General features: G+C 43.0%; 1 pseudogene across 1 annotated transcript in view; it reads left to right on the top strand.

The window, feature by feature from the left end:
- LOC309653243 (short transient receptor potential channel 5 pseudogene) overlaps positions 1–12,052 on the top strand; it is a 34,478-nt pseudogene extending 22,426 nt beyond the window's left edge. The window contains exon 2 of the transcript XR_014268783.1: positions 1,545–12,052. The product of XR_014268783.1 is annotated as a short transient receptor potential channel 5 pseudogene (transcript). The remainder of the gene's footprint in view (positions 1–1,544) is intronic.
- Positions 12,053–24,320: the final 12,268 nt, after the last annotated feature.

Below are 24,320 nucleotides of genomic sequence, written 5' to 3'. Positions count from 1 at the left end.
GTTTAGTGACAAATGCTTCCTCTAAATGCCACTTTCCTTTAGTCATTGCTGAGTTACTTCAAAGTAGCACAAGAAAATATCAGTGCTTCTCAAGACAGCCAAGCAGCACTCTTCTCTCCTGAGAGTTGGATGTAGAGAGAAATTTGTCATTTGGGCCTGTTCAGGGCAAGAGGCAACACTAACCTTCAAATACCAACTTCCCAGAAGATCACAAGCACATGAATTGCAAATGCCACTTGGTATAATATATGCCTCTCACTCTGCCAAAGCAGAGATATAATTACCTGGAAGAGTAAGGCAAATGTTTGTGGAAGCTGCGTGTCTTCATCTTCTCTTACATCCAGGAGATGAGACAAGAGGCCCTTTATCATATTTCCGTTTCTTTTTGCTGGCAAAACAGTTCGGTAATGAAAGACACTTAAATGGGTTCATCCAGACCCAGCCTCCAGAGGGTTCTGGAGGTCCCAAGGATGGTAGGGAAAGGGGAGTCAATCACCTAATGGGTCTGAGCCTCATCTTCTCCCATGGGGAGGATAATCATTCCCATCTTATAGGGCTAGTACAAGGAGTCAATGAGGAATGTGCATGAATTTAATCTGCAAACTACAAGGCAAGAGCTCTATACTGTGATTCATTCTATGCAATTAATGGCAAAGTCTGTCTTTTATTCTTGGTCTCCCAGAGAAAGTTAAACATATTGTAGGAACTCAATAATAGGTTTTTGCTTTGAAATCACTTCTGTTAAAATCTGGCTTTAGATGTGGTACATGTAAAACAGGCCATTCACTTCTCAGAATTGAATCAGACAGATTCTCATATCTGTCAGCTGCTTGGTTTGGAATCATGGAGGAGAAAAATCATGAGTGGGCAGAGGGGGTAGTGGCTTAATCTGTTGGAGTCAATACCCCTTCCCCAGTGAGCAGCAATAAGAAGAATGTTTCAGTTAGCACTACAGTAGGGTTTCAATCCAGGATCTGCATCTGGGGCAGCTGCAAATGTAATCCTACAAACTAGCACAGGCCCACAGGCCCAGGGTCCAAAGGAAATTGGCCAAAGATGAGGTCCAACTTTGCATCACCAGTCAGAAGTATTATCACAAGTATTTTCAGACAGCAGAAGGGAAGGAAGAAACTAACTTGTGCCATGTCTCAGGAGGTTTCCTCTGGGCCAGTTGCTTTAATCAGCCATTGTCTCATTTAACTCCCACAGTAGCCTTATGAGGTGGGAATTAGTGTTTAGTGTGGAGCCTGGCACAATTAATGTTATTAATATCGATAAGCTTAATAATAATAAACTGAAGCACCGTGAGCTTGAGTAACTTACCTAAGGTCGCAGACCTGGTAAAGCCAGGATTTGAACCCATGTCTTTCTGACCCAGAAACCAGGGCTTTTTCTGCTATGCTCCTTTGCAAGAGGAGAAGGATAGTGGCTTTAAAACAGGTGAGGATTTTCCAAGTCATTAGCAAGGCTGCCTCCATAACTGGCCACTTGAGACCTGCAGGTATCTAAGAATATCTTTGGTCTCCCTCTCTCTCCTCATTCAGGTTTCTAAATTGCTATGAACCATGGCCCAGCTGTACTACAAAAGGGTCAACTACTCACCCTACAGAGACCGGATCCCCCTGCAAATTGTGAGGGCTGAGACGGAGCTCTCTGCAGAGGAGAAGGCCTTCCTCAGTGCCGTGGAGAAGGGGGACTACGCCACCGTGAAGCAGGCCCTCCAGGAGGCCGAGATCTACTACAATGTCAACATCAACTGCATGGACCCACTGGGCCGCAGCGCCCTGCTCATCGCCATTGAGAACGAGAATCTGGAGATCATGGAGCTACTGCTGAACCACAGCGTGTACGTCGGTGACGCACTGCTCTACGCCATCCGCAAGGAGGTGGTGGGCGCTGTAGAGCTTCTGCTCAGCTACAGGCGGCCCAGTGGAGAGAAGCAGGTAAGAAGCCCCTACAGCCGGGGAGGTAGCCAGGGACAACAGAGCACCGCAGGGTCAGAAGCCTTGAAACTAAGGAGGGTTATAGGCGGGCTGCAGTTGAGAAGCTCTATCATGGCAGCCCTCTGCCCTCAGGAATAGCATCAGTGATCTCAGGTGGGGTCTTAGAGCTACCCCGCATGGCCCACACTGAGTTTTTACTCATTTGCTTTCTCCTAATTGGTACTTGCCCCTATACCTTCAACACTTGACCTAAAAGCGTCTTCTCTGTTTCCAGAACAGTCAGGCTCCTTCTACCCTCCCTACCCCCTGCTCCATATCTTCATTTCCTTCCTCACTGAAAGGGGGGACAAGGAGAAACCAAACACAGACCTGAGCTTTCCCCTTCTCACCCGCTCTCTCCTGAAGAAGGACAGGAGGCCTTTCAACTTGAGTGCCGCGGCACAGATGCAAATGGATACAGGGGCTTACACACCTCTCCAGTTCCATGCATGTGAATGCATTCCACCCCTAGATGTTCAGGGGTTTGCCTCTGTGATTCTCCTACCCTCTGAGGCACCTGCGTTTAACACTCTGGAGTCATCTTCGAGTCCTTCCTCTCCCTTGTCTCCAGGCTCCATCCCCAAGCCCTGTGAGTTCTTCCTTCCCAATATCTTGCATTGATACATACTTTCTTTCCTCTCTAGCCCAGCTCCCACCACTGCACCTCTCCTTCTCATCATCTCTCTCCTAGATGAGTGATTCTCAAAGTGTGGTTCTTAGACCAGCAGCATTAACATCACCAGGGGAACTTGTTAGAAAATGCAAAAGTCTCCGGCCCCACCACAGACTGGCTGAATCAGACACTCTGGGAGTGGGGCCCGGCAAGCTGTGTCTTAGCAAGCCCTCCAGGGGTCTGGGATGCCCACTCGGGTTTGAGAACCCCTGTCCTAGACTAACGTGAAAACTTCTCTCTGGACTCCCTGCCTCTAGCCTCTTTCTTTCTCTCAAGCCATCCTGAACAATGATACTGGCTTATTCTTTCCCAAATTGCATAACAATCCTGTAATTCCTGTCCATCCCTTCAGTGACTCCAATGTCTCTTCATTAGAAGAGAAACCAGCCCATGAAGCCTAGCACTCAATACCCTTCATTAATGGTCTTTTCTAGTCCTGTCTCCCCCTTAGTCCCTTCTAAACCCCTCAAGTTAGACAGGTCCCCGCTGTCTCTCTTCCTTTGGAGCATAGTAGGCACAGGTAGTAGGAACAAAGAAAATACAGTCATCCAACGTGGAATACCACAATACATTAAAAAGTATAACTAGTACAAACCAAACCCAAATTGCAAAGTGCTTAAAAAATACTGATAATGAAAACACTCAACATCAAATCTTATGGGACATGACCAAAGCTGGGTTTAAAGGGAATTCATAGCTTTAATACTTGCCTAGTTAAACAAAACGGAATGAAAATAAGCTAACTGATAACTCGCAGACTAGGAATTGGAATTGATAGAGCAGAAAGCAAGGTACTAGATTAAAAGTTCCTTGGGTAAAGGGCCTGAATCAACATTTAACACAGTGCCAAGAGAGAAGAGACCTTATCTCTCTTCTTCACTGCTGTATCCCAGCACTGGGAAAGTGCCTGAAATATCAAAGGCACTCAGTAAATATTTATTTTATGAATGAATAGTGTGCATCCGCACTGTGCTAAGCATTTTACACGATTTAATCCTCTCAGCTACTGTTAGGCAGGCACTACTATTACTGTCCCCATGATACTGATGAGACAGATTGAGCCAACGGATGGTTAAGTCAGTTATTCAAGGTCACAATAAATGTCAGAGCCAAAATTCAAACCCAGGCAGCCTAGCTCCTAACCCCACCCGCTTAACCACTAGGCTATCCTGCCCTCCTGGCAGTCTGAGTTAAGTCTGAGAACTCCCAGCACAGGAGTTCTGAGACAGGTTAGATGAGTGGAGGACGGATGACCTCTCTGGAAAGGACAGGCCTATAGGATTTGGATATACAGCTAGCAGAGAGGTGTAAGCATGGTCCCTACCCAGTCCACGTCCCCATCCCCATCACAGCTGATTTGTTCTGGGCCCCTTTTCCCTAGAGCCCTGCTAAGTGTCTGAGTGATTTAATGTGCTAATCTGAACTAAGGCTTACCCAGCTACTCTGCTCCATGATCTTGTCCACCTCTGAGATTATGTAGCCATTGGCTCTACCCTTCACTTGACACCAATCACACACTAATACGTACTACTGGCCAGCCTTCCTTGTATAAATGTCTAGTCTCTGTAACTAGATTGTTTCTTAAATGTGAAACATACTCTAATGCCCAACTGTTTCCATGCATCCCCCATCAGCACCTGACCCAGTGCCTAGTATATAATGGGTGATAGATAAATTCTTGCTGATGAACAAGAAGGAGTCAAGTGTATCTCCCAGAAAAGCACATAGCTAGCTGCTTGAACAAGACATCCTGGACTTTCATATTCAATCCCATTTAGCTTCATAACTGTTTTGAAAGAGGGGAGAGCACAGAGGAAATTTCCAAAGAGGGGACTAGCAATGGCAGCCCTATCTGAGTTTTGAAAGTAGGCCAAGTCCTTATTTGATGGCCAACCCTTTCTCCCATCTTTCCCCATTGCTCTGGCAAACCCCGAGGAAGAAAGGCGCCAGGTAAAGTCACTCGAAAGTGCAATCTAAGGCATGACCTCCCCTGGATAGAAGCAGTGCTTAACTCACAGGAATGAAGCACCACTGGTAGAATGTCAGGCATATGAAACCTGGGTGCAGCTATTGGGGACAGGCTGTTTTTCACCAAGGGCCTTCCAGACTCACTGCCAATATAAGACCTCCTTTGTCCACCGTACATCGTACTGTATATACAAACCCACAGAGCTATCAGCTCCTTCCCCCAGTCTCTTCAGCAGCCTTCTCCTCCCTTTCTCCTCTCTCTCCTAAACCCCACCACCGGCCGCTACTAAATTGCATTTTCTTCCATTGCTCTGACAATTGCTGTGGTAAGTCATATATCAGTAACTATAACAACAGGCTGCCACAGTGCTGGAGCCCTGCCTCTCTGGGAGATAGAAACAAGATTTGTTTACCTGGGAGCAGTCAGGGATGTGAGCAAACACAGGACTCCTGAAGGACCTTGGGTCCAGCTGGGCAGGCTACTCTCAGGAAGGCACTCTTCGCACACATAGAATCCAAACACCTGTCCCTTTTCATGGGGGCCCTCCCCCAGCTCTCCAAAGGATCGGGCACAGCTGACCTCCATCAATCTTGGGTGGATAAACTAGTCCCCTCTTTGGCTTTATTGAGCAAGGAGTTTGGCTTCAGGTTGGCAGCAAGACCCCCTCTGCTGCACCCTTACCCCAGCCCATCATGCTCTTCTTCCTCTTCTAGCCTATCAAAACTGCTCTCAGATAAAGGCTGGAGGCTGGGTGTACATGGCTGACCCTGGCTTCAAGTATCATCACTCACAGGGACACCTGCATTTTTAATAGGTACCAAATCTTAAAGTAAAAAGGGTGATGCTCTATCAGATAGAATTTCCTGCACCAGACAACAAGTAGAAGACTCCGTGCGTGTGTGTGCATGTGTGTTATTCTGTGGTCTTCTTGCTACTCCAGAAAACCGACCCTCTTGGAAGCATCCACTCCCTAACCACTACAGCCTGTTTCCTTAGGGTTAGATTTTGGCCACCTGTGGGATTTGTGATTCCTTGGGGAAAACACTCTTAAATAGTTCTCATTATTCTCTGTAGTCTCTCAAAAAATGTTGGACTACAGAAGGTTTAATACCAGCCTATTTCTTGTCTATGAAACCTACCGCCTTTGGCCCACTGACTCTTGGAACCACTAGAGCAGCATCGTCAGCAGGGGGCGCAAATCCAGCTCCAATCCAGAGAGGAGTCTTGTGTCTGTCTATGGTCAAAACTAGCTCAAAGATGAAGCTTTGTGCATATGGAGAACTTGTCAAAATGCAGATTCCTGAGCCCCATTGCATACCTACAGAATTAGAATCTTGGGGTTTGGGCCTGGAATCAGCATGTTAATAAGCCCACCCCCAACCCGTTTCTAGGTAAGAGGTCTATGTGACTCTGTATTCATTTCCTAGGGCTGCCATAGCAAAGTACGGCGAACTGGGTAGCTTAAAAGAAATGTATTCTCTCACAGTTCAAGAGGCCAGAAGTCCGAAATGCAGGTGTTGACAGGCCTGGTTCCTTCTGGAGGCTCTAAGAATCTGTTCCATGCCTTGGCTTGTAGCTGCGTCACTGCATTCTCTGCCTCCGTCATTATATGGGGTTCTCCTCTGTGCCTTTCGTCTGTGTGCTTGTGTCCAAATCTCCCTCTCCTATCTCTTATAAAGACACCAGCCGTTTGATTTAGGGCCCACCCTAATCCAGGACTACCTCATTTCAACTTGATTACATCTGCAAAGACCCTTTTTCCATATAAGGTCACATTCACAGGTACCAGGTGTTAAGACTTGAACATATCTTTTGAGGGGATACAGTTCAACCCACTACACTCTCGAAATACTAGCCTAGACAAGTAGTTTTCAAACATTTTCAGTAGTGGAGTCTTTCATTAAATGAAATCCTACAGAGACGTAAAACAAACAGACCCAAGCAGAGCTGCCCTAGTTTAAGTGCAGGTCAGGGCCAAAAGTCCCACTTCTTCACACACACACACACACACACACACACACACACACACACACACACACACCCATAACTCCTTGGCCCTGAGGAGCAAGCATAACTGGAAAACCACTGGTCTAGAAGACAGAATGACAGACTCTAATTTGGAGTTTGAGGTGCTAGCCAGCTTGTAGCTAACAGGGTGACCTTGGGCAAGTCATAAGGTCTTTTACAAGCGTCCAGTTATAGAATCACCCTACAACTCAATTTCCTCATCTATAAAATGAAGCTCACAATAACCACCCCTACCTAATATAGAGGGCTGTTGTGAGGAAGAAATAAGATAAAGCTATATTAAAGTCTTCCGAAACAAGTTAATGCTAGACAGAGTTCAATGACTATTATTTTCAGCTTCACTCCATCAGTTTGACTGAGCCTGTCATATTGTGTGGAGAGACCAGCTGGCAAGTGGTGCCCACCACAAGGTACCGCCAGTACGGTGAGAGGGAGAGCCTCTTCTGCTGCCATGACCTCCCATTCATCCCTCCTTGTTCACTGGAGTCTAAGGATTTGAGCAACAGGGAGGTAGAGCTGCTGGCCTCTGCATCAACAGCCCACCCAAGGAATTTTCTTTCTTGGTCACTTGCGTCAACACAGGCAGGTGACAAGAGGCTAAGCCAACCTTCTCCCCATGGCCCGCCCCTCTGGGCTCTGCCATAATTACTCATTTGTCTGTGGCAGATGGCTCCAAATTAAAATTGGTCTCACAGATGAGCTAGTGAGATTAAGTCTCAACAACACCGATAAGTGTTTGTGTTGAGATTGTAGAAAATCAGCAACAAAGCCCTCCGCTTACCCCTTCTCCTATCTGATCCTTGGTCCCAGGGAGAGATGGCACAGTGTAGAGGGGACACTGAGGGCCTAGGAAAAGGTGACTGGTGCAAAAAAAGGGGCCGACAGTGTCTAGCCTATAAATCTCAAGTACTCAACAGGAGAGCAGAAAGTAAAGAACAGAACTGCAAAAGTCACTCTATTTACAGGCAGCCTGGAGTAGCAGAAAGAGCAGAGACTTTGGAGTCTTAGCAGTTTTAGTAGATGTGCTTCCTTGCACAAGTCACTTAAGCTCTCCAAACCTCAGTTTCTTCATTTGTAAATGTCAGCAATAATGGAGCCTACCTCATAGAGTTCTAGTGAAAATTAAATGAAATAATCTATGTATATTACTTAGAACGGTGCCTGACATAGTGAATACTCAATACATGGGAGGCAGTACTGTTCCTCTTCCTACTAGCTGAAGCCATGCTGATAACTCCTGCTGGCTAATCTCATTTATTCATTTTTAAATATGTATTAAGCACCCACTAGCACATAGTGGCTAAGAGTTCAGACTGCCTGACCTTAGGAAAGTTGTTTGCCCTGATTGAGCATCAGTTTCCTTATCTGTATAATGGGGTTAATATTACCTACATCATAAGTGGTTGTGAGGTGTAAATGAGAATTATTTTTTAACTTTTGGCATAATTTGTGGCACATAGCATTCAATTATGATACTCATATCATTAGAATTAATACAAAATATTATTAAGTCTTTGTTACCTGAATTGCCCAATATAACAATAGGTATTTATCGCTATAATAATGAGTCACAGCTTTGATTCTATGAGTTTCGTTCCAAAGTCAAAGTTCTAGGCCAAAAACATGCGTTGTGTCAATCAAGTCAAGAAAATAAATCAGCCACTTCATTGGAAGAAAATGTCAGAATGACCACACGGCATCATATTGGCCAAACTGATAAAGTGAATTCTCTCCTCTCCTGTATCTGGGCTGACTTTTTGTAGACACGGCCTACTTCACTCACAGAGCAGAATCATAGGGTTTAGAGATCATTTGGTCTGAAATGACATGTCCAGGGTCGCTCAGCTGAGCTCCAACTGGCACAAATGCTTCCTGTCTCCCGAGCCACTATTTCTACCACCCCACACTGCCTCTGAGGAGTCATCAGAAGCAGTAACGCTTACAACAAAGCAGAAAATCAACAAAGCAGCTACAAGTAGTGTCTATCTAAAACAACTCATTCATAACAAAGTTCCAGCGAATGATTCATTCTGTTTAGTTCTTTTCAATTTTCTAAGTGTGTGTGAGTACTAATCATATGCCTCATGATAAAAATGAAAGATACAGTGAGTGCGCTCAAGACATTTATAGTCTCATGGGGAGAAAAGACACACACAGGCTGTCTAGCCAGTCCACCCCTCTCAGTGGGCCTGGCCTCCTGTGTTCCAAGGGACACAAAAGACCTAAGCTAGTGATGCTTACCTTTCAGAAAGAAAAATATAATTATTTAAACTTGATCCCAAGTAGACCAAGGGAGCTAGCTGCATAATACTTCACAAGGAAGAGACTATGAAATAATCTCAAAAGCAAGTCACTAAATAAAAACACATGAGGTTTTTTAGCCATGACTGACCCCCCCTCCCCCTTCAGGGTTCCCACCAGCACAGGGCTTCCTTTCTGTAGCCTCACGCTCATGGCTGTATATGGCCCTGACCCACATACACATGTCCAATTAGGGAGTTTCCTGTTCTCCTCTCCTCTGGGTAGGTGGATCTCAGCTGTGTATAACAGCCCCCCTCCTCCTTCACCTCGCATGCGCAGTTATCTAGAGGACAGCCATCTTCTGTCTCCTTTTCACCCCAGGCTCCTCATCATATTGGTTTTTTTCAACTTATGGTTCTTGTTGCCAACTCCGTTCAAGTGTGAAATCTCAGTGCAAAACTCAGCACTCTCCTCCCATCTCTCCTTCCAGCTGTCCTATCCCAGAGCACCGAATGTTGCCTTGTACTGATTCCTTTCCATATGCCAACAACAAACGTGGGACAGAAATAGAAAGGTGCAAGGAAATATGTGTCACATTATCCAAAACGTGTGATGTGGACAATATAGAAGGCCACTCTGGTTACAAATAGACAAAGAGCTTTCAGGGGAGGAACATTTGAGAAAAGAAATAAACTTTGAGCTGGAAAGGAAGAAAGAAGGGGACGGGACATTTGTCAGATGGAAGTGAATGAGCAATGACGTGGGTAGTGGGAATGATGGTGGCCTGTTCACGGTAGGTGCTGGAGTGAAGGGCTGGTGGTGAAAGCAATGCCTGGGACTCTTGTTACCCTCATGAGGTTAACCTCATGGAGGAAGGCCCCAGATACCTCACTCAGAGTCAGGACGCTGGGTCAGGTGGGCCCTGAGTCTTATCAGAAACAGTAGTTCTTGGGCTCCTGTGCTCATCTGCCCTCCCTCTTTATCCTCTGATCCCAGCTGTAGTAAAGGAGAATGAGCGTATGGCCACTGGCTGAGCAGCTCCTTAGGTGGGACCTTGGTGAACGCCCTCCACTATCCCAGGTGGTTGCTACTGGTCCTCTGATTGGCAGTTGGGGCAGAGAGGACTGATGTGGGATGAAAGAAAGAAGCTGGACCCACTGATCACCCAGGGGCCTTTTGGACAGGTCTGACCCTCAAAAAATATTTGTGAGGAGCTGACCATATTGATCTTTGACTCTCTCTCCTTTTATCTATCTTCTTCCCCAAATGGCACTCTCTCCCTCCTCTCTTCCAACCCCTCCCCGTACTCACAGGTACAATGCCTGTGTCCCATTTTAATCTCGTTGGTTGACAACTCTCTTGGTTTCCAGGGTATCAAGCCTACCTGGTTCCTCCTCCCTCTCTGCCTCTTAGTCTCTTTTACAAAATCCTTATCTTTTCTCTTGCTTCAATATCGATGCTGTCCAGAGTTCTGTGACTTTTCCTTTTCTAGCCCACTATCTATCAGAAGATCCATAATTTATTTTCAAAATTTCAGAATACATTTTAAATGTACCTCAACCATTGAAATTCCCTGTGTCAAACACTAACAAACACTAAGTTAGCACTTACTATGTGCCAGGCACCACTCTAAGTACATAAACCTATATTAATTTATTCAATATTCACAACCATCCTGTGACGCAGGATATTACATTGGCCAAACAGTTCTTTCAGGTTTTTCTGTACCATCTTATGGACAAACTTGAACGAAATTTTTGGCCAACCCAATACTATTATCCATTCTTACAAATGGGGACATCAAGGCACAAAGAGGTTAAATGACTTTCCCAAGCTCATACAGCTAGTAAGTGGACAAACTGGGATTCAAACCTAGGCAGTCTGGCAGCAGAGTCTGTGTTGTTAATCCTCGTGCCAGCCTCATTTTGCCCTCCAAATCCTCTTCCTCATCCGGTGTATCCTTTCTCAGGTGATGGCACCTTTACCCTTCCATTTATCCTTTCAATTATCTAGATTTGAAACCTTGCAGATGTCTTCATCTTCACTCTCTCCTTCAGCCACCCACACCCAGTTGGATACCAAGTCCCTTTGAATAACTTAATTGAAGTGAGGAGGCAAACATACAATGAGTCGAAGTGTAATGCTGTGAGAGATAAGAAAGTGCTGTATATGTGGGTGCATAGGTATCTGATCACGTCACTCACACGACCACAGTTGCTCCTTATTTCCTATAGAATAGAGTTCAAAATACAGGCACAGGGTTGATAGTTTGAGGAAAGAGTGTTGGTTATTGACCCCTCAAACCACGCTGAATTTTCACTGATAAATCAAGCCTAGGCTTGGAAGGATAGTGAAGCCACCAGACAAGACAGGATGAAGGAGGTGTTTTTTTGTATCTGCAGAAAGTCTCTGGAGTCAGAAGGAAGGCCACCTTAGTGAGGGCCATCCCAGATTCAGGGACCTACCGATAAGTGCACACTGTGTTACCTCTGTCAGGATTAAGTGACCCCAATCCAGCAGCTAGTCTCTATTCTAAGAAGTATGTCAGCCCTCTGAAGTCCTCGGTAGAGGGAAGGTAATCAGCACATGACTACCAGGGGCTTGAAGGAGGGAAATTTTCCTGGTTCACCTTGCTATCAAGTGGATTGCTATTGCCTGTCCATTAGTAAAGGAGGGCTGCGAGCCAGATATTAAAAAGGCATTGAAAGAACCTTCCAAAGAAATCCAAATCAGAGAAGGAAAAGAAGCCGGCCCCATGACAAATCTCTCGTGAGTCTACCACCTTTGCCTCCTCCCCAAGAAAAGGGGGATGATGACCCATAACAAATACCTCTGAAGCTGGACAGTGTAATTTCCAAATACCCCTCTGCTCTCCAAGGGCAACCTGGAGTGATTTGATGTTTGTGGCATCATCAGCTCCATTATCTGTATCAGAATAGCGGATAGAACTTTGGGGCTAAAAATGACCTCTAGAAATCCTCCAATCCATATTGTTGTCATCAAATAGGCTGATAGTTGCCTCCCCACCTTCTAGTGGGCCTGCAGAGGGAAGGCCTCTATCCCCACTGAGACACCTGGTGTTTAAGACAGTTTGGGCTTTGTCTACCCAACCAAAATGAATATTTGTCATATTTACTTTCTCCCCTCCCTTATTTCTTAACTCTTAAACTGAGGTATGAAATTATTCAAGTATCAGGGTCCAAGGTCACCACCACCCTTCTCCACATCCATTTGCTTATTTTGGAGTTTTTTCTATAAAAGTAATACTATAAGAATTAAAAGAGTATAAAAGCATGTGAAGAAAAACATCCCATTTCCACTCTCACAAGCCATCACTATTAATGATATAGGTATGTCCTCCTAGGTATTTTCTATGCACATTTAAGCAGAAACAAGTATACACAAACACACACACACACAGACATCTCTTCACAAATGTTCTGCAACTTGTTTTATTTTCCTTAGCAATACACTGTGGACATCGTTCCCTGTGAGGATATTTATCTTTATTGTATTCTTTTTAATGACAATACTGTATTATATCATATAAATGTGCCTTATTTATTTAACCCGTCCTCTATTAATGAACATTTAAATTGCTTCAAGGATATTTAGGTCTTGGTTTTTGTTCTTCTAAACAATGCTGTGATTAATATCCTTGTATACATGTCTTTGAACACTTGCGTGATTATTATCTGTAAATTCCTAGTAATAAGATTATGGAATCACAGAGTATGTGCATTATTTATTTATTTTTTTTTAAATTTTATTTATTTATTTATTTATTTATGGCTGTCTTGGGTCTTCGTTTCTATGCGAGGGCTTTCTCTAGTTGCAGCAAGCGGGGGCCACTCTTCATCGCAGTGCGCGGGCCCCTCACTATCGCGGCCTCTCTTGTTGCAGAGCACAGGCTCCAGACGCGCAGGCTCGGTAATTGTGGCTCACGGGCCCAGTTGCTCCGCGGCATGTGGGATCTTCCCAGACCAGGGCTCGAACCCGTGTCCCCTGCATCGGCAGGCAGATTCTCAACCACTGCGCCACCAGGGAAGCCCCCTTTAATTTTGATATATATTGCCAAACTGCTCTCCTACCAACAGTATGTGAAAGTGCCTGTTTCTCACATACTTGCAATCACAGACTGCAAAAAAAATCAATTTTAAAACACCTTTGTCAATCTGACAGGTAAAAAATACTATCTCATTATTGTTTTACATTTGAATTTCTTTTATTATAAGTGGTATTTCACATCTTTTCATATGATAAGTAATTTGTTTTATTTTTCTGTGAATCAACTGTTAATTTTTTAATTAATTTTTATTGGAGTATAGTTGCTTTACAATGTTCTGTTAGTTTCTGGTGTATAGCAAAGTGAGTCAGCTATACGTATACATGTATCCCCTCTTTTTTGGATATCCTTCCTATTTAGGTCACCACAGAGCACTGACTAGAGTTCCCTGTGCTATACAGTAGGTTCTCATTAGTTATCTATTGTATACATAGTGGTGTATATATGTCAATCCCAATCTCCCAATTCATCCCACCACTCACTTCCCCCCTTGGTATCCATACATTTGTTCTCTACGTCTGTGTCTCTACTTCTGCTTTGCAAATAAGTTCATCTGTATCATTTTTCTAGATTCCACATATAAACAATATTATACGATATTTGTTTTCCTCTTTCTGGCTTACTTCACTATGTATGACAGCCTCTAGGTCCATCCACATCTCTGCAAATGGCACAATTTCGTTCCTTTTTATGGCTGAGTAATATTCCATTGTACATATGTACCACATCTTCTTTATCCATTCCACTGTTGATGGACATTTAGGTTGCTTCCATATCCTGGCTATTGTAAATAGTGCTGCAATGAACATTGGGGTGCATGCATCTTTTTGAATTATGGTTTTCTCAGGGTATATGCCCAGTAGTGGGATTGCTGGCTCGTATGGTAGTTCTATTTTTAGTTTTTTAAGGAAACCTCCATATTTTTTTTTCCATAGTGGCTGTATCAATTTACATTCCCAGCAACAGTGCAAGAGGGTTCCCTTTTCTCCACACCCTCTCCAGCATTTATTGTTTGGAGATTTTTTGATGATGGCCATTCTGACTGGTGTGAGGTGATACCTCACTGCAGTTTGGATTTGCATTTCTCTAATGATTAGTGATGTTGAGCATCCTTTCATGTGTTTGTTGGCAATCTGTATATCTTCTTTGGAGAAAGGTCTATTTAAGTCTTCTGCCCATTTTTGGATTGGGTTATTTGTTTTTTTGATATTTAGGTGCATGAGCTGCTTGTAAATTTTGGAGATTAATCCTTTGTCAGTTGCTTCATTTGCAAATATTTTCTCCCATTCTGAGGGTTGTCTTTTGGTCTTGTTTATGTTTTCCTTTGCTGTGCAAAAGCTTTGAAGTTTTATTAGATCCCATTTGTTTATTTCTGTTTTTATTTCCATTTCTCTAGGAGGTGGGTCAAAAAGGATCTTGCTGTGATTTCTGTCATAGAGCGTTCTGCCTATGTTTTCCTCTAAGAGTTTTATAGTGTCCGGTCTTACATTTAGGTCTTTAATCCATTTTGAGTTTATTTTTGTGTATGGTGTTAGGGAGTGTTCTAATTTCATTCTTTTCCATGTAGCTGTCCAGTTTTCCCAGCACCACTTATTGAAGAGGCTGTCTTTTCTCCACTGTATCTACTGTTAATTTTTTAACCCATTCTTCTACTAGAATCTTCATCTTTTTCTTACTGTTTGTCTAAACTCTTTGTATATTAAGGTCATTAGCACTTTGTTCATTCTTTAAAAAGGTTCACCCTGATGTATTAAAAAAAACAATGATACCCTGAGTTTTACAGCAAGTCTGGAGCAAAGAGCAAAGTTCACTTGTATTCTAAATCTTTTAACTTTTCTGCATAAAAATACAGGGTTGTTTTAAGTGATGCTTTAAATGTCTTAGTGTCTCTCTCTGATGTAAGAGAGCTTGGGTGAAAGAGTATTCATGCTTCATCATTCTTTTATCTTTAAGTTTCCAGTTTAGTGCTTAAGTATCTGCGTTCGAAGGAAAGAATGTCTATATGGCTGTTTTAGCTAGAGTTTGCCAATGTGTAGACACATTTGTGTCTAAAAACCAAACCTATTTAGTTTGTAACCAACAGTCCCTGGCTGTTATTATGTGGTCATAATTCACAGCTTTTGCTAGCCAAATAGCCTTCCCTTGGACTACTGAGGGGGTACACAGTGGTGAGCCCTGACTTGGCCTTGCTGTCATTAGTTTTCTACCTTCCCTATTGGGAACCTGATTTCTTTCTTCCAGTGTTAAAGTCTCCATCATTTTAATAAGAGACTGCTGATTTCTAAATTAGCTGGTTCCCACTTGTAAACCAGGAAGCCCAACAAGGTGGGCTTGCTTATTCTGCTGTCATTGCTAAGCTTTTCTGGGTAATAGCTTGTCTGATTAGAATGGAAAGTGTTCTCTGGATCCTGGAGCTTACTTGGGAGAAAATGCCATAGGTCTTATTTGGGGGGAGCTACTCGAATGAGCTAAGCTATCTTTAACTGGAGATCGTTCTTTGGTTATTCCCACTACTTTTTCATTTAAACTACCTAAGAGGAAGCCTGAATTAATAGATTCAACTAAATAGTTCAGGTGGTAGTATCATTTCCATGCCCCTTGGTCTTCAGGATTGGAGAATTCAATCTAGCAACCAGACCGAAGACTATGGTCTAACGAGAACACTGAGCTAGCACTCTCAATCCTGAGCTGCTTCTTTAGAACCAGATTGAAATATTTCCTGAAAGACCCTTGAGCGTCCGTAAGTTGGTCAGAGGAGCAAGGACCCACCTTGTACCTAGAGGGAACGAACTGTAAGATAGGAAAGTATTTTTTTAACCGCACCAAGTGGCTTTGTTAGAAAAAAAAACGGTATCACAAAGGATTTAAGAGTTAGCATTGGCACACCCTTCTTCTTGCCAAAAGTGGGTGCAACATTGATGAAGCGACAGTTGTACTACATCTGCCACTTGACCCAGCCCATCAGCGTCTCCTCCTCCTCTCACCACCCCTCCTTTTCATACTTTTTGGCCACTTTGAGTCTTGCTTCTCACTTTCCCAGCACAGGCCAGGGTACAATGGACTTTACCTCCAAGCACGTGGCTAGCTACTTCCAGGGTGGTCAAGGTCTCCACCCCACGCTGGCCAAGGGTAGCTTCCATAGGCATGCCTGCCAGGAGCACCATTTGATTTTCCAGGGTGATGCCCTTCAGTGAGCCTCCAAGAGCCTTGATTTGAGTAACTGTCTCCTGGCTAGTCGGCTATAGGGTGTGTAGCTCCTGGACACGAACAAAGAACTGTATGTTGGCTACTGAATCCACTGCAGCCACCACTGCTGCTGCCGCAAAGACGGAGTCAAGAAATAGGAAGGAGTACATCCTCTTAGCCTGCTGTGTGCCACGTCACTACCTAGGAAAGCATTCTCAATAAAGAATTCCATACTAGAGAGAGCAGCCCAAAGGTGCTGAGGAGCGTTTGATGGGGAAGAAGGAAATGTGGCCACCCAATTTCAAAACCATGATTTCAGCAGTGGAGAGAAATGAAAACTGTTTTGAAATTGTTTTAAAACTACTTTATAAACCCCCATTAAATAGGTACTGTGCCTGACACATAATTGGTTTAGTAGAGAGGCAAGAATACAGAGCCCCAGTATATATAGAAACCACAGGGGAGTTCACTAATAACTCCACAGGGAGTGATGCCATTGATGCATTTCTAGAATAAAACCTCTGGAGTTCTGGTGGGTATCTGTTTGGCTGTGGTCCACTTAATCATAGAATCATCAGGATTAATTGAAACATAGTGGCAATCTAGTCATTCTTCTGTCACTGAAACCAATCCAAGGTATAGTAATCTCTAGCCTCTGAAAGAGTTCAACACCCCCATGCTAATTTGATGGAACAGAAACTTGGCAAGGTATGAAAGAAGTCCCAACACAATTCTGTGCAAGTGTCAGTTGCCCCAAATTCTCAAATGTGTGTCTGGGGCCTCCAGAGAGTCTCGAGTTCATGAACGAACAGCATCGTGAGACCACAGATGAAGGAGAGTTTGCTGGAAGCTAAGCCTCCTCCTTGCATACCTGATCAACTTTGCTGCTCTTTTCTGACAAGAGACAAACAATCCCCTGTGTCTATGGAGCCCTCTAAGAGCTGGGTGCTGTTTCCTCCCCAACTAGAAATCGGGGGTAGAATAACCAAGCCTCTGGGAGCCTCGATCACTACCACTCTTGCAACTTTTCGTCACTCTTTGAGATTCTTAACCCCTACTGACTGCATATGAAGGAGAAAATTAAGCAGTAGTGAATTTAGTTTGGAACTCTGTCCCTTCCAAGGCCTCCTTTCCATTAGCCCTGGCCTGCATTCCTGAAAAGGTGCTACAGAGGAAAAGACTTCCTTGCAGCACTAAGGTATCTGGTTACATGTGTCTTTCAAAGAGAGGGAAGTGTTTTGCAAGTGGGTGAAAGGTCATTTTTACCTTGAAAGTATCTTTGCCTTTCCAAGTTTCAGATTTGGGGCATGTTTGACTTCAGGGAAATAAGGACAAGACAGCTGATGTTTTCCTAATTCAGCAGTGAGCAGCACATAGCTTATTGTTCTCAAGGGAAGATAGCAGCCCACACTCTTAGCATGCAAGCGTACTGGGAGAAAAAGAGGCAAGAGGCAGTAGCAGTAGGATTAGAAACCCAGAGTAGCTCTCCCTTCTCCCGTCTCCAGCCAGAGGCAACCAAGCTCCTGCTCCTTTCCTTTAACACTTGGTCTGTTCTGACAAGAACAAAAGGCAATTCGCTTGAGAAGGCACGATTGACAACACAGCTGCCAGTGCAAAGCAATACAATTAAAAGTAATGTGTGAAAGAGGGAGAAATTATGGGGGGGGACATTTTTCTTAAGTTTTTCCTCTCGGAATGTAATAGAGGGAAAATATATGAGTAAATGCACTACAGTACATGGATATTAGTAAACTTTGTCAAAGACTGTGTTTGGAAAAACTCTTGCTTGCAGTTGATGTCCACATGATACTCACAGTTTCAATCACAAAATGATTTAAGCTACTTTTCCTGTCAATCAAAAGTTACGTATTCTTTTTTAAATATGCCCCCATTTATTACTATGAGCCAGGAATTTAATCCTGGCCATCGAATACCAAAAAATCAACTTCTCATTATGATGTGTGCTGTCATGGTGCCTGCTTTTCTGCTAAAGAAGAAAGAGTCCTACTGAGACGTCTGTGCTAGCTCAGCTTAAGCTTCTTGGCATTGCCCAGGCTCAAGCTTCTTTTCTCAAAGGCTTCCCAGCTCTAGCCAAGCCCTGCTGCAGAGCAAGGGGCTCCTTGTTGCATGGGTGTTTCTGAGAGAAGCCACTCAGAAATTCCAGGTACAGAGAGTTCAAGAAGAAAGAACCTAAATACAAAATTCCCCCAAGGTGCCTCCAGCAGTACCAACCAATAAAACAAGTTTCCTGCCATGAGTGTTCATTGTCGGTTTGTCTCATGTTTTCCCAAAACATCCATAACTCATGGAGTTTCCATTCTGACGATAACCAAGGCAGCTAACTATGTTACTTCCATGAGATGCATGTGCCTTGACCCCTTTTCAGTGGTGCTGAAGATAATAGAATCATAGCACCATGCCATGGAAAGGTCATCTCCATAATGACCTGCCCAGTTTCCTGCCACTGTAGCCCTTCAGTACCACCGCCCCCAGATGAAGACCCTTCATTCCCATGGGTGACTCTTCTAGTACAGGCTCTGGGACTAATCCTGTTCCTAGTCACAGAGACTCTCAGAACTGGAGGCCAGCAGCTCAGCACTTCAGTATCCAGTCAGCCAAGCTGCTGGTGTCCTCTGAATCTTGTATTTTTGGTAGCTATGCCTGAGCCCTTGCCTTGCTGCCATGTAACCAAGCCTCTGCTTTACATTCTACTTTAATGGTTCTAAACTGTGGGCAATTTTGCACCCCAGGAGGACCGTTTGGCAATGTCTAGAGATATTTTTGGCAACCAGCAAGGCCAGATATGCAAAATTCAACCCTGCAGATAGATGCTTTACCTCTATTTGGAGACTTGGAAAATGGAAGATAGTTGATGACCTTATAATGTTTCCTTTGCTGAAAAGATCAAGGATAGTCATGTAAAGAAAAATTAACTTCCTCCCTCCTCAGGGACTATGCCCACATTTTAAATAGCTGTTGACAATCCCACTACTGGTCATATACCCAGAGAAGACCATAACTCAAAAAGACACATACACCCCATTGTTCATTGCAACACTATTTACAATAGCCAGGTCATGGAAGCAACCTAAATGCCCATCAACTGATGAATGGATAAAGAAGATGTGGTACAACATATACAATGGAATATTACTCAGCCATAAAAAGGAACGAAATTGGGTCATTTGTAGAGATGTGGATGGACCTAGAGACTGTCATACAGAGTGAAGTAAGTCAGAAAGAAAAAAACAAATATCGTATACTAACACATACATGTGGAACCTAGAAAAATGGTACAGATGAACCGGTTTGCCAGGCAGAAATAGAGACACAGATGTAGAGAACAAACATATGGACACCAAGGGGGGAAAGGGGGAGGTGGGATGAATTGGGAGATTGGGATTGACATATATACACTAACTAATATGTATAAAATAGATAACTAATGAGAAAAAAAGTCTAACAATTTTTAATGGTGTTTAAAGAATAAAATAAATAAGTAAATAAATAGCTGTTGAGCGGTAGTATTCTACTTCTGGAAGTTGGTGCCAGTTGCCTGGCTTGCCTCGGGTGTGGATAGCTGAGAGAAGCAGGAAGGTGGGGCTCAATAATTGCTTCATGAATGTGACATGGTCTCCTCTCTCAAGCTCGTCCTCCAATCATATAACGCTTCAGTCCGATGCCTGCATATAAACTGAGCAACTTTAAAACAAAACATCATTTGGCATGTGTACGGAGCATGAGATGAAAATCATGATTGGCAAAGGGAATACTCTTGACATTATTTAACATGAATTCTGCTTCTAGATTCCTGGTCTGGTTTTCTTTATACCTTTCTAAAAGGTCTCTTACCTACCACTAGCTGACTTTAGGTCATTTTCTTTATTCGAGTTTATCCCACACAGCTTTTGAGAATAATGGTGAAAATTACCCTTTTATAATCCTTTACACTCTGAGAACCAATTGAGCTTAATTTGTATCACTCAAGCTCTTCTAGGCCTAAACCGGGTCTCCTGGTGATACCTACCAATTTTCAATTTATGGCAATGAACATACTTTTCAATTCTATGGCTATGAACTACTTAAAACAAAAGAGAGGTTCCCGACTACTCCTCTTTTTGCATGAAAGACCCTCTTTTTGTTCATTCTGATTTTGTGTTGCTGGCTAATGTGCTCCTATCAAGATCGTTACCCACTGGAAAAAATATAAAATAATAGACCTTTATTTGTATTGAATCCTGCGATATATCTGATGTCAATCTGGTTACCCTAGCCCTCACATGGTCCTGTGCCCTGGTTGGATCACCAAGGTTTCTGCACCTGGGTTCTCAGCGCTTTCCAGAAATCTCTATCAAACTCCCACTAGTCCGGTGATAAACAATGACATGGAAAACTCTAAATCAGCTTGGCAGCGTCCTCTTTCCAGTAAAGCAATCTACAAGAGAAATTTAATTTAAAAATTACATGATGACCTATAAAAAAATGAATCAAGAACAGTGGCTTTCCTAAACAGCTATATGTTTCAAGCTCCACCAGAGGGCTACCTGCAAAGCTAACTACACTCACATCGGCACACTGGGGTTCCATTCCTCTGTGCAGCCCTAGAGACACAACGACCAGACCTTTACTTCTGACATTTTTCCCATCTCTGTAATAACCTATATCCTCTGGTTTATTGTTTTTCAACTCATTGCATCATTTTCACAATTTCCTGAGAAATGGCATATCTTAACAGTACAAAGGAATCCTTCAGAGAGGGTTGGCTCCCTAAAAGCTACCCGTAACGTATCTCCTTCCTACCTTGGTTTCTTTTACCTCTTCCGTTATTTCTAATAACCATCCAAACACTCACCTTACTTTTGGAGTTGATGGCCTCACCATTCATTATAACCAGTATTTTGCAAAAGAAAATGTATGGAATGGTTCATTTAATTCTTTGTGACAATCTAGATTTGAGAAAGATGGCTTTCCAGGTTTCCTACAACTAGAACTCTGAAATTATAAACTCTCACAACCTATGGAGTTAGCTATGTATTATTTTTTCATAGATTTAGCTGCTGTCTTTTGAAAAATTAAGAGCCCCCATCTGATGAGAAATCAAGAATGGTTTTGTGGGCTCCCAAACCTTGAGCAATACTATATAATGTTTATCTGGGTTTAAGGTAGAACATTACCTGATGAGGTTAATTAATATCCAATATAACCTGCGATTTAATATGTCTGAATATTCAATGTTGGGATTGTAGATTTGTTTGTTGATGTAATAAATCAAATGGTTGGTCTTTTGTTGGTTGGGGGTGAAGTAGTATAGTGGTTAACAGGACAGGCTTTGGAGCCAAACTGCCTGGGTTCAAGTTCTGGTCACCCTACTTCCTAGCCATGTGACCTTGGACAAGGCACTAAGCTTCTCTATGGCTGAGTTTCCTCAGGTGTAAAGTGAGGATAATTATTATGCCTATAGCACAGAGCCACGGTGAGGACTAAATGAGATACTCCAGCATGGTGCCTAGCATATGGAAAGTGCTCAATAACCAGTAGCCATTTGTATTATATTCACCACTGCTAATCAGGCTAATGCTGGCCATTGTTACATACATTATTTATGTTTACATGTAAATATTGACTTTTTTAAAACATCAGGTGCATTCTGTGACATTGCCCGCAAGTAAGTTTTGTCCATTTTAGTCTTCCAATCTAAATTATATACACTTTGACCTTGAAATCAGCTGAGATGATCCAGGGAATTCTGGTTATAATGGTTCTCTTTTTACCATAGTCTGGGAAACAAATTATTTCCCATCTGACACCAATGGCTGCTCCAAAGTATCTCATGCGTCACCACTACTAGCTAACTGACCTTGTAGGTACAGCAGAGTGGGCAGCTGGTCATGTGACGTGATTAGATGCTAGTGTTCTTCATTTCTGAGTAATACAGAGAAATGAAATTCATTTCCAACAGTCCCTTGGACTGCTGAAAAAGATTGAACATTGATTTTTATCTGGCATGTTAGGGTGGGGAAGAGGAGACTCAGTAGGTGGAAAAGAGGTATTGCAATTTCACTAAATCTTGGCACAAGATGGGAGATTCATTTCCAACATGATGCTATCAGGCTAGCTGTGTGAGGAAGTACCACTCGGAGAGGTTCAGCCTATGACCAGACAGCATTGTGGGTATGAATGAGGTGGTTCCTGATAAGGGTCTGCCCATTAATTACAAATGGGGGGTTTAATTTCAGAAGCCTGTGATAAACTCCAGCAAGTGCGCCTGCCTAAAGCTGGTAACAATAGGGTTCAGGAGAATTCCAATTAGCAGATTGTGTGCAGTGATGAGGTTAATGGAAATGAATGCATCATTCGGGCCCCTTGAGAACAGTAACCTTGCAAAAGCCCTAGCCAGCCCTGGGAGTGGAAGTAGAGCATCATCTGTTCCTCTGTTGTGTCCTCTGGCAGTGGAATTTAGCTGAAAATATGAAGAAGCGGGCTTTCGCTCAGTGTTCACTGTACTGCAGGTGTTTTATGCGATGAGCTCTGAGCCGAGTGACTCTGTCTCATGTTCATTAATCCAGAAGGATCCTAGCATATAATGTCAGCTTTTCAACAGGGAGACCTAGGGCAGATCCAGGAGCAAACTCATTAGGGCCTGAATGCAAAGCCCCAGGAAGAGGCAAGCAATGTAACTTCTTTAGTGGCCATGCCCTAAGCCCACATCATTGAAAATTTAAAAATTCAATCAAGTCGGTTCATGTACCAGGTTTGTGTAGAAGTACAGTTGTAGATAATATGAACCAAATCTAATTTCTTGGTGTGTTGATTTCCTTCCCTTTTCTCCCCCTACCCCCACCCTTTTTTACCTTTTAAAAAAACATGATTTTTAATGGGAAGCTCAAGATCGTTCAGTATAATTTTGGAGTTCAAAGCGAAGGCAAAACTTGATAAGAAAAGAATAAAATTCAGTTTTCCACCTGTCCTCGATCTGAACACAAAATGGCTGTTGAAGGATAATTTAAAAATAAAAAAAGTTAAATCCTGATCCTCATGCAAATTTAAAGTTAACACAAGTGGACACATGTCTAAGATTTTATTTCACTCATTAATTAATTAGTGAGGAAACCAGGAGTCCAGAAGTCTGCAAACTATGACCTGCAAACCAAATCCAGCCTGTCACCTGTTTTTGTGAATAAATTTTATGGAGTACAGCTACACCCATTCCTTTTCATATTGCCTTTGACTGCTTTCTTGCTACAGTGGCAGCATTGTAAGGTCCACAAAGCCTAACATATTTACCATCCAGCATTTTACTGAAAAAGTTTGCTAACCCCTGATATAGGCCATCAGGAATGCTGAAAGAAATTTACAAATAGATGCAAAGAAATTTGCATATAGATGCACAAGTCAATCGCATTTTGCCAGGCAAGAAATATTTTCATTACAATTTGCAGAGTTGTAAAACAACTCAAAGATAATCAAAGGCTTGGATAATCTAGAAAATATAATAGACCTGGACTGTTAAGCCAGTTGTGTGAACAGAAACTCAAGACTAGGGATCCAGGGAGAAATCTTGTTTTACGAACTAGGGCACAGGTAGGGAAGAAGCTGGAATTCAGAAACTATTCAAAAGGGGAAAGTACCCTAATGCAGAGCCTTAAAGATTGGAATTTGGAATGGAGGAGGCTGAGGCTGGTCATTTGGGTACTTCCTACCTCAAGTCTTGGTTGCTCTGGAAACTGGGGCAGGGCTGAGTCCTTGGGGTAGACCGTGCGGGAGCCAAGGTGGGCAGAGGCTGACCCCGTACACTCTCTTGGTTTCAACCTACTGTTATAGGCTGAAGACTGTCACATCTATTGATACATTTTCAGCCCTGACCTTTTTCCTTCAACATTCATGCTAGAGTTATACAATTTCCTGCTACTGTCCCAATAGGTACTTCAAACTCAACATGTCTAAAATTGAACTTCCTTTAAACCCTAAACCTGCTCTTCCTCCTGTATTCACTATCTCCAATGGTGACACCACCATTCAATCAGGCATGCAATGCAGAAAACTGACATCCTTGATTTCTTCTCCCTGCAGTACTACCTGACACATCCAATGAATGTCTTAAATCTGTTCCTTTCTATCTCTAGAATCATTGTCTAGTTTAAGATCTTGCCATCTTTTCACCTGGACTATTGATAT

This window comes from Balaenoptera physalus, assembly GCF_965194825.1.
Source record: "Balaenoptera physalus genome assembly, chromosome: X".
Taxonomy (NCBI): domain Eukaryota; kingdom Metazoa; phylum Chordata; class Mammalia; order Artiodactyla; family Balaenopteridae; genus Balaenoptera; species Balaenoptera physalus.
The sequence above is the reverse complement of the archived record's forward strand: the minus strand, read 5'-3'. Positions and strand labels throughout refer to the sequence as shown.